This window comes from Tenrec ecaudatus, chromosome 18, assembly GCF_050624435.1.
Source record: "Tenrec ecaudatus isolate mTenEca1 chromosome 18, mTenEca1.hap1, whole genome shotgun sequence".
NCBI classification, from domain to species: Eukaryota; Metazoa; Chordata; class Mammalia; order Afrosoricida; family Tenrecidae; genus Tenrec; species Tenrec ecaudatus.
Window position 1 is genome coordinate 16452756 of NC_134547.1, and position 13641 is coordinate 16466396.

The 13641-nt window shown below is 43.4% G+C and overlaps 1 long non-coding RNA gene across 2 annotated transcripts in view; it reads right to left on the reverse strand.

The window, feature by feature from the left end:
• LOC142432002 (uncharacterized) overlaps positions 1-13641 on the reverse strand; it is a 189966-nt gene that overhangs the window by 20723 nt on the left and 155602 nt on the right. The gene's annotated exons all lie outside the window — the stretch shown is intronic.

Consider the following 13641-nt stretch of genomic DNA (forward strand, 5'->3'; position numbering starts at 1 on the left):
CTAACTGCAAGCACCAGACCATTGCTCCAGGTTCCTGGAGGACCTGCCAGTCTTCCCGTGGAAGAGAACATGATTGCTTAAGTATGATTGCCTGGATTTCTTCAGTTATGCTGCCATTTGGTCAATTCCAACTTAGAGTGACCCTATGTAGTTTCTGAAGCTGTACATCCTAGGAGCAGATAGCCTCATCGTTCTCCCGGGGAAGGGCTGGTTCGTTTGCATCGCTGACCCGGAGGTTAGCAGCACACCGCTTATGTAAGGTGAATAACACTTCTCACCCAGGAGGCTTCAGCAATAAGCCCTCGGTCGAAAGGCTTGCCCAGATTCAGCCACATGGAAATCTTTCTAGCACTTTCAATCTCTTCCTTCATTCCAACCATTTTATTTTCCCCTTTCCTTCTTAGAGGTTCAGATCTCTTCTCACCTGAATAGCCTTCATTTATTAATTCCATAAAATACTAATCTATCCTCCTATCCCCTCCACTTTCAAACAATTAAAATAGGTGTGCTAGATTCACTATCGTTTCATGACCTTTCCATCTAATTTCTCCAGATGCAATACACTAGGGACAGCATGAGATCACTATGTAACGGTCAGATTGGAAGGTATTGTCACAGGGTCCACCCTTCACCTTTACAATGCCTGAGACCACAGATGTTTTCCTTCTGGGAACTTCTGCTGCTGCCACCGCCACCACCAGCTATGTGTTGCCCCCTCACACTATACTTAGTGCCTAGACCTTTCTCACCTCCCTCTACCCACTCCTTGCTCAGCTTCAATGATTTCTATAGCTTCTACTGCTTACAATAACTCATGTCATCTATACTCAAATAATTTCTGAAATTATTCCTTATTCAAACTGACTATCTGTAACAGCTTGCTCATTTATCTCAGTGACAACACTGAGAAACACACAGATCCTTCTCATTTACCTGATTCAACGTATCTTAAAAGGCCATCGATTCTTTTAAAAATATCTCTCAGTTCTGTTATTCTCTCCATTCTCAGAAATCTAATTAACCCAGGCCCTACTGAAAACTTCTTTGCGTATGACTGCCTTGTTACTATTCCCAAAAATCACGCACTCACCTACTCATGGGTCTACAGTGCACGCACCTATGGTCAATTGATTTTAACAACACTGTTACGTCTAGTCAACCGAGGAGGAAGACTCTTCAATACATGTTGCTGGGAAAATTAGATTCCATCTGCACAGAGAGGAGTAAATCAGGATCCACGCCTTACACCACACACACACACACACAAACACACACACATACACAAATACTATTCAAAATGTACCAAGGATCTAAGTGTGAAAACTAAAACCATAACATTCTTGAAGTAAAGCGTACTGGTTATTGAACAGTTGAATCGTATGCTATGTGGATTGTGTGCTAATAAAACAAACTGTTTGGGTTTGGTTTTGTTCAAATGTAGGAGTGTGCCTATGGGACCTAGTTTTGGGCCATGGACTCTCAGGTGATGACAACAAAAGCACAGGCAGCAAATGATGAAGTAGATCAGTGGAAGACCTTAACCAAAAAGAGTAAAGACAACCTACAGATTTAAGGCAGGGTAGCGGGGAGGAATTGAGAACAAAGCCTCCAGTAAGATTCGCATATTTAAAATGCATGGAATTCTTCTACAACTTAAAAACAAAAAGACAACTAACTCCATCCAAAAAAATCTATTTCATGACAGAGCATTCAGATGGCATTCAGATGGCCAGCCACCGCATGAAAAGATGCAAAATGCCATTAACCATTAGACAAATATGAACCAAACCCATAATTAGATTCTATCTCACCCCTATTTATTTTTAAACGTTTTATTGGGGGCTCATACAACTCTTATCACAATCCATACATATACATACATCAATTGTATAAAGCACATGGCACATTCCCTGCCCCAATCTTTCTCAAAGCATTTGCTCTCCACTTAAGCCCTTTGCATCAGGTCCTCTTTTTTTTTTCCCCTCCCTCCCCGCTCCCCACTCCCTCATGTGCCCTTGGTAATTTATACATCGTTATTTTGTCATATCTTGCCCTATCCGGAGTCTCCTTTCCCCCCCTTCTCTGCCATCCCTCTCCCAGGGAGGAAGTCACATGTGGATCCTTGTAATCAGTTCCCCCTTTCGAACCCACTCACTCTACACTCTCCCAGCATCGCCCCTCACACCCTTGGTCCTGAAGGATCATCCACCCTGGATTCCCTGTGCCTCTAGCCCTCATATGTACCAGTGTACAACCTCTGCCCTATCCAGCCCTGCAAGGTAGAATTCGGATCATGGTAGTTGGGGGGAGGAAGCATCCAGGATCTAGGGGAAAGCTGTGTTCTTCATCGGTACTACCTCGCACCCTGACTGACCCATCTCCTCTCCTAAACCCCTCTATGAGGGGATCTCCAGTGGCTGACACTGGGCCTTGGGTCTCCACTCTGCACTTCCCCCTTCATTCAATATGGTATATATATATATATATATATATATATATATATATATATATATATATATATATATATATATATATATATATATATATATATATATATATATATATACACACTTTTTTTTTGCATGATGCGTTATACCTGGTCCCTTGGGCACCTCGTGATCGCACTGGCTGGTGTGCTTCTTCCATGTGGGCTTTTTTGCTTCTGAGCTAGATGGCTGCTTGTTCACCTTCAAGCCTTTAGGACCCCAGACACTATCTCTTTTGATAGCCGGGCACCATCCGCTTTCTTCGCCACATTTGCTTATGCACCCATTTGTCTTCAGCGATCCTATCATGGAGGTGTGCAGCCAATGATATGATGATTTTTTGTTCTTTGATGCCTGATAACTGATCCCTTTGGGACCACTCGATCACCCAGGCTGGTGTGTTCTTCCATGTGGGCTTTGTTGCATCTGAGCTAGATGGCCGCTTGTTTATCTTCAAGCCTTTAAGACCCCAGTCACTATCTCTTTTGATAGCCAGGCACCATCAGCTTTCTTCACCACATTTACTTGTTCACCCACTTTGGCTTCAGCAGTTGTGTCAGGAGAGTGAGCATCATAGAGTGCCAATTTAATAAACGAAAGTATTCATGCATTGAGGAAGTGCTTGAGTAGAGGCCCAAGGTCCTTCAGCCACCTTAATATTAAACCTATAAATGTAGACAGTTAGATCGATTTCCCCATCCTCATATATATGTTTGCATGTACATGTCTTTGTCTAGACCTCCATAAATGCCCCTTGACTCCCAGCTCCTTCCTCCATCTCCCTTGACTTTCCTCCTGCCCCACTACCATGCTCCGTCCCCACCTGGGCTACAGCTATACCTCTTCTCTACGCAACCTTACCTTGATCGTTCCCCATGAGGCCTGCCACTCCCCCCTCACTACCATTTTGGGTCCCATGTTGTTCCCTTGTCCCTGTGTTTATTAACACCACTTCCTTACCCTCCTCCCCCTCCCCCACCCGGAACTGTCTGTCCCCCCGAACGGTCTGTCCCATTGTTTTTCCTCCAGATAGTTCATCCAGCCTGTCCTATTCAGACAGACCTGTGGAGACACTAGCAGGCACGAAAACAAGACAGAGGAAAACAAAGCAACAGTATATAACCAGACAAGAAAACAACAAAAACAAACCACTGACAAAGAACAAAACAAAACACTTCACAAAAGAAAGGCTTGTAGTTCGTTCAAGGATCGTTTGCTGGCCCTTAGGAGCGTTTTCCAGTCCAGTCTGTTGGGGCACCACGCCCTGGCCCCAAAGTCCACTTTCAGCATTCCCCGGGGACCTTGCCACTCCATTCCCTTGCTGTTCCACTGCACTCCCCCAGTGCTTTGCCTCGGTGTGGTGGGATCAGGTCAGGTGCAATTCCCACACTGTGTCTCCGGTGCTGTCCCCTGTATCGCCCTTGGTCACTGAGGGGCATCATGTCTCATAGTAGGGCCAGCCATGTTGTTCTCTCTGTGGACCGGCTGCTCTAATCAGGAACATCATCCTCACGGCCTGGTGGGCCAGGCTGTGTTCCACTGTCTCCTCCTGCCCCCTCATCTGCTCCCTTGTGCTCTGATCAGATATGTCCATCTCCTGGAGCTGCAGAATCAATGTCAACCTTTGAAACAAATTCTTTTTGGGGGAGGGGCAGGAATCCACTTAATTTATGGTGCTGGGGCCAGCCTCCCAGACCTCTCCACTGGTTCCCTACTCCATGCCGGGATATTGCATTCACACCTTGCGGCACTGGGTTGAAGTCTGGTCCCACTTTCCCTGTGGAGATATAAACAATACCCTCCCCTTGTCACCCCTATTTAAATGACATTATTTTTTTTATTTTTAATGAAAAATAGAAACTGTTGATGAGGATGTGGAGAAACTGGAACTCTTATCCATTGTTGGTAGAAATACAAACTGGTACAGCAATTGTGGAAAAGAGTGGGTCAGTTCTTCAAAAGATTAGAAACACCAAAGGGGCCAGCAATTCTGCTTCTAGGTATTTTACTACAAAGACTTGAAAGCAGAAACTCAAACAGAAACCTATATGCTAATGTTCACTGCAGCACTATCCACAGTAGTCAAAAGGTAGAAACAACGTCAACACTTGGCAACAGGTGGATAAACAAACAAAATTAGATGCATACAGACCATGTGGAACTACACAGCCAGTTGTGATACATGTTTCAATATAGACGGAAGTTGAAGACATTTTGCAGAGTGAAGTCAATCACTAAAGGACAAATCTCGTATATGCCCTCATTCAGATAAGAAGGCAAACGTATGGAGACCAAAGTGTAGTAGTGGTTTTCAGGTGTAGGAGGAAAGAGAAGAGCAGGGGTTAATAGTCATTGAAAAATGGCACTGACTAAGGGTGTGGTTCCACAGCCTATTGTAATTGTGATCAGTAAGTGCACACCTAGAAAAAGCTAAATGGACAAAGGTTGGGTGATAGATCAACAATAATACATGAGTAGGTGCTGAGGGTGCTTATGCATAACCAAACACTTCATGGAATTTGCCTCCTTGGGTTGGAGGTTTCTTGGGACATCCCAGTGCATTGATCTAATAATGTGTCTAGTGTTTGTATTCTACCTCCTAGTTTGTCGTGTCGTACCTGCTGGCTAAATGATGTCCAAACACCTACCTAAGGCATTTAAAACGGCCTCTGTGTGCCTGAATAGAAAAAGGAGAATAAGGAAGAGGAGATGGAAGTGGCTGTCTGCCTCTTTGCTGTGAGACCAGCATAGCCGGATGTCACCCAGCCACTATACTGAAGCTTGCCAACACAGATTCGATAGAAGGATCCTGGTGGCAAGGAGAGCGATGCAGAAGAGAATATCAAAATCTTATGAGATACAGACTTTCTGGTGCCATGGAGGATGGATGAGCCTTTGAAATGACTGGCCTAAAATCACCTTTAATATGTAAACCAAAACTATCTCCTGAAGTCATCTGTGGATTCCGCGATGCTTTTGCTCATCTACTAAAGAATGTCTGCCTTGAACATCATGCTCCTTTAAGAACTACCTGTATGGGATGGGGGAAACCACAGCAACTGGAAAGACAGGACAGGAGTCTTCCGCAGCGGCAGTTTATGGCGCTGGAGGAGGAACAGCTCAGAAAGGTTGCGCAACTCAGAGAACGTGATCAGAGTCACAGAAATTACTGGACGGGTGTGTGTTTTGCTGAGTGTATTTCTCAGCAACAACAGAAAATTAAATATAAATATGTAAAATGATGCAGCCACTATGGGAAACTGCTTGACTCCTCAAGAAGTTGGACACAGAAGTAGCGATCCCCATTCTCATACACCCAAAAGTGGACGTAGGAGCACAAATAGAAACATGTCCTGCAGCACTTTTCACGTTAGCAACTGAAAAGGCCGTCAATCAGTGAATGGCTATGCAAGAAGAACGAAAATGTATTAAAACCGATGGTGGTAGCATTTATGTGATTGTCCTTCATCTATTGAAATGCGGATTGTTACAATAACTGCAAGAGCTCCCAATAAAATGATTAACAAGATAAAATGTAAGAACCAAAACAATAAATTTGAAAATTTTTTAAATAAAAATAAATGAATGGCTACATCAAATACGCCACATACACACATGCAATGGAAGGTTACTTGGCCGTAGAGAGAAATGAAGTCCTGATGCGTGCCACTACAACATGAATAACTAGGAAACGTGATGGAGGGGAAATACACCAGTCACAAAAGGGCAACTACTCTGTGCCCTCACTTGTGTGAAAAAAGCAAATAGATGAAAACCAAAAGTTCTTAGTGGCTATTAGCACTGGGAGGACGGGAAATGGAGGGCTTCTGCTTAGGGAATAATGAGTTTATAAGGATGGTGGAATAAATTGGACAGAGAGCAAGAATGGTTACACAACTTGAAGAATGTAAATCAATGCTACTGAATTATATGTGAAGAGGTTGTTCAATTGAAGTATGTTACATATATATATTTTTCAAAATTAGGACAAATATGAATTTACAGAGGCCTACCCTAGCTTACCAAATTCAAATTCTTCCGTATCACTAATCTTACCTCTTTACCCCCTACTTCTCAGTATAATTCCTCCATATTTATTACATCAGTCTCTCTACACATCCCTGCTCCTCCACCCTATATACATATACTTAGTCCCAATGCTGTACCAAAAATAAATAGTCAAAAAGGATAGTCTACTCTTCTTATATGCACAGTGGAGTAACGCCCACCCTTTACCACAGCATCAACTCTGACCCCGCAGACGACAAGAAAACCTGTAGCATTAGCATGTGAACCTGGCACTCAGGACACAACTCGCCTGTGGTGAAGAAACTTCCCCGATGACCATCTCATGTGCTCCTGAAATCCTTCTTGAGCACCTACAGTGCAGCCAATCTCAGGATTAGACGTCATGAAGGACCCTAACTAGGGAGGCAGGGTCCCTTACCTAGGGAATATCGATCCTATGAAGACAAAAGATGTAAAAAAAATTATGAACAGATAAAGTCCACAAGAAAAGTACAGGAAGAAATCAAGAGAAGAATATGGATATATATTAGAATTATTGGGGGGTGGGATGTTTTTCAGAAGGAAAGGGAAGGAAAAAAAAAAGACGATGTTTAGGCCCTATCCAAAAATTCCGATTTAAATGTTCTAGGACCCAACTAGTGTCCTAACTGGGTAAGGGGAAGCATCAAATCTGTAGCTAGCATATCATAAGTGAGAGTGTCGTAGGGACTCATTCGCTTAAAACTAACATGAGTTCTTGGACAGAGTTTACATCTGAAGGACTAAGCCCTTTTGCTTCTGAGCTTTAATCTACCTCGGGGTGGTAGGTTCAGAAGAAGAGGTGCTGCATATCAGGGCTGGTGTCAGAAAGGATATAGAACAGAAGGACAGAATTAATAATATATTAATTTGTCAATTAAAATATATTTGGGCAGAGAACTGAGAAGTAGGATTTTTTCCATACAGTTACATTAGAAATTTTGCAACAATAAAATAAATGGGTGTTCCCCAGAAGCTCATAGTCTAGCAGGCAGTCATGAGAGTAAATACAATATCATGTGGTTGAGAAGCAATATACACATGTATCCGCAGGGAATTTCAAATGATATCACTCTAAAAATTTTCAAAATACAAACACACTGCTTTTAAGTCCATTCTGACTCACGGCAGACCTATAGGGCAGGGTAGAACTGCCCCTGTGGGTTTCTGAGACTAACTCTTTCTTCCACAGAGAAAAGTTTGCCCCTGTTTTATTTGGTCGCTGTCACTGGGCCCTTTTGTGTCTCTTGTCTTTGTTTCGTAGTTTCCCTGTATATGGAATTCAGGGTGGGTAGATCTATGGAGGCAGTGACTAGATTGATAATTACTGGGGCATGGAAGGGGAAGTTGGGTACAAGAAGGAAGAAAACATTATACAGCGGACTGTGCTGATGATTACATAACCCTTCTTAATATGGCCGAACTATTGAGTTGTATGACATGTTGATTATATCTCGATAAAACTATTTTAATAAAGTCAAAAGACTGTGTACTGTATTATTTCAACTATAGGATGGTCTGGAAAAGGAAAAAATCTGTTGCTAATACCATCCAGTCGTTTTCAGCTCTCAGCAACCCTGTGTACAACAGACTGAAGCACTGCCTGGTTCTGCACCATCCTCGTCACCATTGCTGCCCACTGCCACGGCCACTGTACCAACCCATCTCACCGAAGTTCTTTTTCACTGACCCTCTACATTACCAAGCATAATGTCTTTCTTCAGGAGCTGGTCAAGAGAAGGTGAGAAGAAATCTCCTCATCCTGGCTTTTAAGAAGCCCCCTGGCAAAATTATAGACAGTGAAAAGACCATTGACTCCTAGCGCTTATAAGGAAAGGGAGAGAGGGGAATACGTGCGGCATCTTAGGCATGTTAGGGCAGTGAAGCTACTTTATATGACACAAAAGAGTGGACATACAGAATTATACATTTGTCAAAACCTATAGAATAATCCAAACATAAAAAGTGAAATATAATGTAAACTCTGTACTTTAGTTAATAAGATTGCAACCAATGTGTTACACTAATGTAGGATAATAGTAATAGAGAGAATAAATATATATGTATGTATAACTACTCTAAAATTAAATTATGTGTGTGCATGCCTGTGTGTTTATACAGATCTATACACACACACACACACACACACACACACACACATTGTTAGGCAAACTCCAAGGATAGTGATTGCTCAGGTAGAAGGAATCAACAATGTCAGTTCCTCTTTGACCAGAGTCCTTAAGGAAGTGTATCCCAGGCAAGGGGCAGAAGTTCAGTGGAAAGGTGTGTATTATGAAGTGGCAGAGTGTCTGCACTCAAGGATGACTTGGAAGAGGTCAAGCATATGTTAGTTAAAAACATGGGCCCTAAAGCTCACCACTCCTCCTGAATCCTCACTGTGAGACCAGAGGCAAGCTATTCATAATGTCCCTGTGCCTCGGCCTCTTCACCTATAATGCCAAGATTATAACAATAAAAACTACAGAGGGCTGTTGTCAAGTGTTGATAAGTTTAATCCATGAGTAAAATGCCTAAAACAATCATGTTAACTCTTAGTAATGGTAGCACAACCCCACACCCCAGCACATCTAATCTGATTTGTTTGATACTTCTTGTTACGTCTCCTGCCCTCTATTTCCCTATATTTTATACCCTCTGTTCCTACAATTTCTCTCATTTCTTCTGCCTTCCTACCTTGTTTCCACCTCCTCCCTTACTTGGCTCAAAACATCTTCACTCACTAGCTGTATTCTCTAGTCCTTTCCCTGTCAGGTGTTCCAACAAAATATCTCTCTCTCTTTCTCTCTTTCCCAACAGGTATGATACTACCCAAACTGCCCCTGTATTGCTTATTCTGCAAATAATGAAGGGTGTGGGGAGAGAGCCTTTGGGCTGTTTCCCTTTAAGAACTCTGAATTTCTTTATATGTATTGATATAGACATTATATATACTTATGTAGTAAAACTAGAACGCTGACGTTCTAAACCATTGGCCCCATACCCACAAGGAGAGCTGCTTGGAATAGAGAAAAGAAAAGAAAATGGCCATCATAACCTTCACTCAAGTGCTCCCTCAATACAAGAACACTTTGTTCTATTCAACTAGCATTCCATGATGCTCACCTTCCCAACACAACCGCTGAAGACAAAGCAGGTGCATAAGCAAATGTGGTGAAGAAAGCTGATGGTGCCTGGCTATCAAAAGATAGAGCGTCATACCTGGCTAGACCAGAGGATGCACAGCGGTGCAGTAGGGATCTGGAAACACAGGGAATCTAGGACGGATGAACCCCTCAGGACCAGCGGTGAGAGTGGCAACACCGGGAGGTAAGGGGGTATAGAAAGAGAGAACTGATCTCGGGGATCTATGTGTAACCTCCTCTCTGGGGGATGGGCAATGGGAAGGTAGGTGTTGGGAGACACCGGGCAGTGTAAGATAAGATAAAATAATAATTTATAAACTATTAAGGGTTAAGGGGGAGGGTAGCGGGGAGGGAGGGGGAGGGAAAAAAGGAAAATGAGCTAATTCCAGGAACCCAAGTGGAAGGCAAATTTTGAGAATGATAAGGGCAACGAATGTATAAGGGTGCTTTACTCAATTGATGTATGTATGGATTGTGATAAGAGTTGTATGAGCCCCAATAAAAAGATGTGTTAATTTTTTTTAAGCTGATACCAAGGGCTCAAGTAGAAAGAAAATGTTTTGAGAATGATGGTGGCAACAAATGTGCTTGACATAATTGGATGGATGTATGGATTGTTGTTCAAATTCTACAAGCCCCAATAAAATGACTTTTAAAAAGAAAAAAACATATAGCATCATAGCCCGGCTATCAAATGATACAGCATCTGGGGTCTTAAAGGCTTGGAGGTAAACAAGCGGCCATCTAGCTCAGAAGCAACAAAGCCCACATGGAAGAAGCACACCAGCCTGTGTGATTACGAGGTGCCGAAGGGATCAGTTATCAGGCATCAAAGAACAAAAAATCATCATTGTGTGCTCACCTCCCCTATACGATCACTGAAGACCAGTGGGTGCATAAGCAAATGTGGTGAAGAAAGCTGATGGTGCCTGGCTATCAAAAGAGATCACATCTGGGGTCTTAAAGGCTTGAAGGTAAACAAGCGGCCATCTTGCTCAGAAGCAACAAAGCCCACATGGAAGAAGCACACCAGCCTGTGTGATCATGAGGTGTCAAAAGGATCAGGTATCAGGCATCAAAAATCATATCACTGTGAATGAGGGGGAATGCGGAGTGGGGACCCAAAGTCCATCTGTAGGCAATTGGACATCCCCTATGGAAGGGTTGTGGGGAAGAGACAAGCCAGTCAGGGTGCAGTGTAGCAATGATGAAACATACAACTCTCCTCTAGCTCCTAAATGCTTCCTCCCCATCCCCCAATTCTACCTTACAAATCAGGCTAGACCAGAGGATATACACTGGTACAGATAGGAATTAGAAACACAGGGAATCCAGGACCAGTGGTGAGAGTGGCTATATCGGGAGGGTGGAGTAGAGAGGCGGAACCAATTATAAGGATCTACATGTGAGCTCCTCCCTGGGGGACAGACAACAGAATGATGGGAGATGTCGGATAGAGTAAGATATGACAAAATAATAATTTATAAATTACCAAGGGTTCATGATGGAGGGGGGAGTCAGGAGGGAGGGGGGAAATGAGGAGCTGATGCCAGGAGCTTACATGGCGAGTAAATGTTTTGAGAATGATGAGGATAATGAAAGTAAAAATGTGCTTTATACAATTGATACATGTATGGATTGTGATAAGAGTTGTATGAGCCCCCAATTAATTGATTTTAAAAAAAAGAATGAAAGAAAATGGCCACCATAATCAAGGCCTTCACATGTAGTACCCTCTTTGAGGAAATTCTGCCGGCATATTTGCACCATCAGCATTTTGCCATATTTGGGGAGCCAGGTGGGGGCAGTGGGGAGCGGGTGGGGGTTGGATATTCAGAAACTTCTGGGAGAGGTCATACATGCTAAACAGGAAGCCCAACTTGTAATTCATTTGTGCTTTGCAAACGCAGGGCATGTTTTTCCCCTGCCAGTAGACATCCTCACTTAGACTTAGAGAAGATAGCATGAGAGTCCAGAGCCTGAGGACTGAGAAAAGATACAAAAGCACAGACAGGACAGACTGTAAATATGAAGTGGGAAGGTTGGGTACAAGTGTCTAAACACAGCTCTCAAACAAAGTGCCCTCTGTCCTGAGCAGTGGTATGGGGCTGATATATGATTCTAGTCTCCCAAAGTCTAGAACTTGCTAGTAGATCATTAACTAACCACCCAAAAGCTGAAAGAAACAAAGTCCTCTGGAGTATATCTCCGTATGCATTCAACCCTAGCCCATTCAAAGCTATGTCTCCAGCCCCAGAATTCGAGAGTTCCTGACTGTACAAAAAAGAAGCCCTGCTGTTGCCGTGTGCTAAGTGTTGGGCGGCTCATTTAAGGTTGGCACTTCAACCCCATTAGCTGCTGCACAGCAGTTAAGATGAAGAGATTCCGTCTTGGAAGCCCTAAGGAGCAGTTCTATGCTGCTGCCCTGTAGGGCACTTCTACTCTGCCCAATTAGAGTTGCTATGAGTTGGAATAGACTCAATGGCAGTGGCGTTGTATTCTGGTTTGACACAAAGTGGGGGGGGGGAAGGGATCACACAGCAGAAATGGGATGTTAGAGATAACACACGAAAAACAGAAACGTAAGCATACTTTGTTTAAAGGTCAAAGTCTTGTGAAGCACGCCAATCTCCCTGTGTGCTCTGTACCCGTGACTCACACTTGTAGCCCTACCTGAACTCAAAACCTTTAATGCTTAAGGGATAAAACAGGAAAGGGAGGGAGAGCGTGGAGAGTGGCAAGCTCCCGGAAATACTATGATTATAAGAAAGTATAAAATAAATAAAGGAATGAATGAGCGAATAAATAAATAAAAGTGTAACCAGTGCCTTTCTAGAACTCAAACTGATCCAAAAAGCAACCCCATGTGGTAAGTAGCCAAAATATTTTGTGCGATGACAGAACTTTAGGAATAAATGTACTGCCACCCGGTACTACTACTTTGAGAGGAGCCACATTTATCTAGATCTGGCATGATTTTAGGGAGTCTTATTGCTCAGAGGAGTTTTATAACTTAATTTCCTTTACGTACATAGGCTAGAAAAATTGCCTGACATTAGGAAGAGTGGACGGAGGAAAGGAAGATTAAGGAAATCCAAGCGTTTTGGTGGCAGAGATGTGTAGAGAAGACAAAAGAAGGGCCAAAAAAAAGAGTGACATGAAAGGAACAATGAATGTAATGAACAGAGGAGTGAGTCATGGCTACGTCAGAGGAGCCAGAGGAATGACTAAGTTATGGCTACATCAAAGATAAGGAGCCCTAGCGGTTACGCACGGGACTGTGCTCCACATGGTTGGCAGTTTCAAATCACCAGCAGCTCCTCCGGCGAATGACTGAGCTTTTCACTCCCATAAACAATTACAGTCTCGGAAATCCCCATGCAGTCGCTCACAGTCAGCCTGGACTCCATGGGTATGAGCATGTCAACGATGTAGCTTAAGGAGCCGAGGGACCCACTATGAGGCACGACGTCCCTCACAGACCGACCCATAGCCCTACAGGTGACAACACCAGAGACACAGTGAGGGAATTGCACCCGATCGGATCTGCCACACAGAGGCAAAACATTAAGGGGGTGCAACAGAAGAACAAGGGAATGGAACAGCGAGGACCCCAGGGAAAGCTGAAGGTGGACTTTGGGGTCAGGGCATGGTGTCCCAACAGACTGGACTTGAAAATACTCCTAAATGCCAACAAACAATCCTTGAACTAACTACAAGCTTTTCTTTCTTGTTTTTGTCATTAGTTTGTTGTTGTGTTGTATATTGTTGCTTGGTGGTGCTCTGTCTTGTTTTTGTGCATGTTACTATCTCCGCAGGCTGATAAGACAGGCTAAATAAGACAGGCTGGATGAATAATTGGAGGAGAAAACAACGGGACTGATAGTTCCTTGGGGACATGGGAGACGAGGAGGTGGGGGGGAAAGTAGTGGTGTTAATAAACCCAGGGACAAGGGAACAACAAG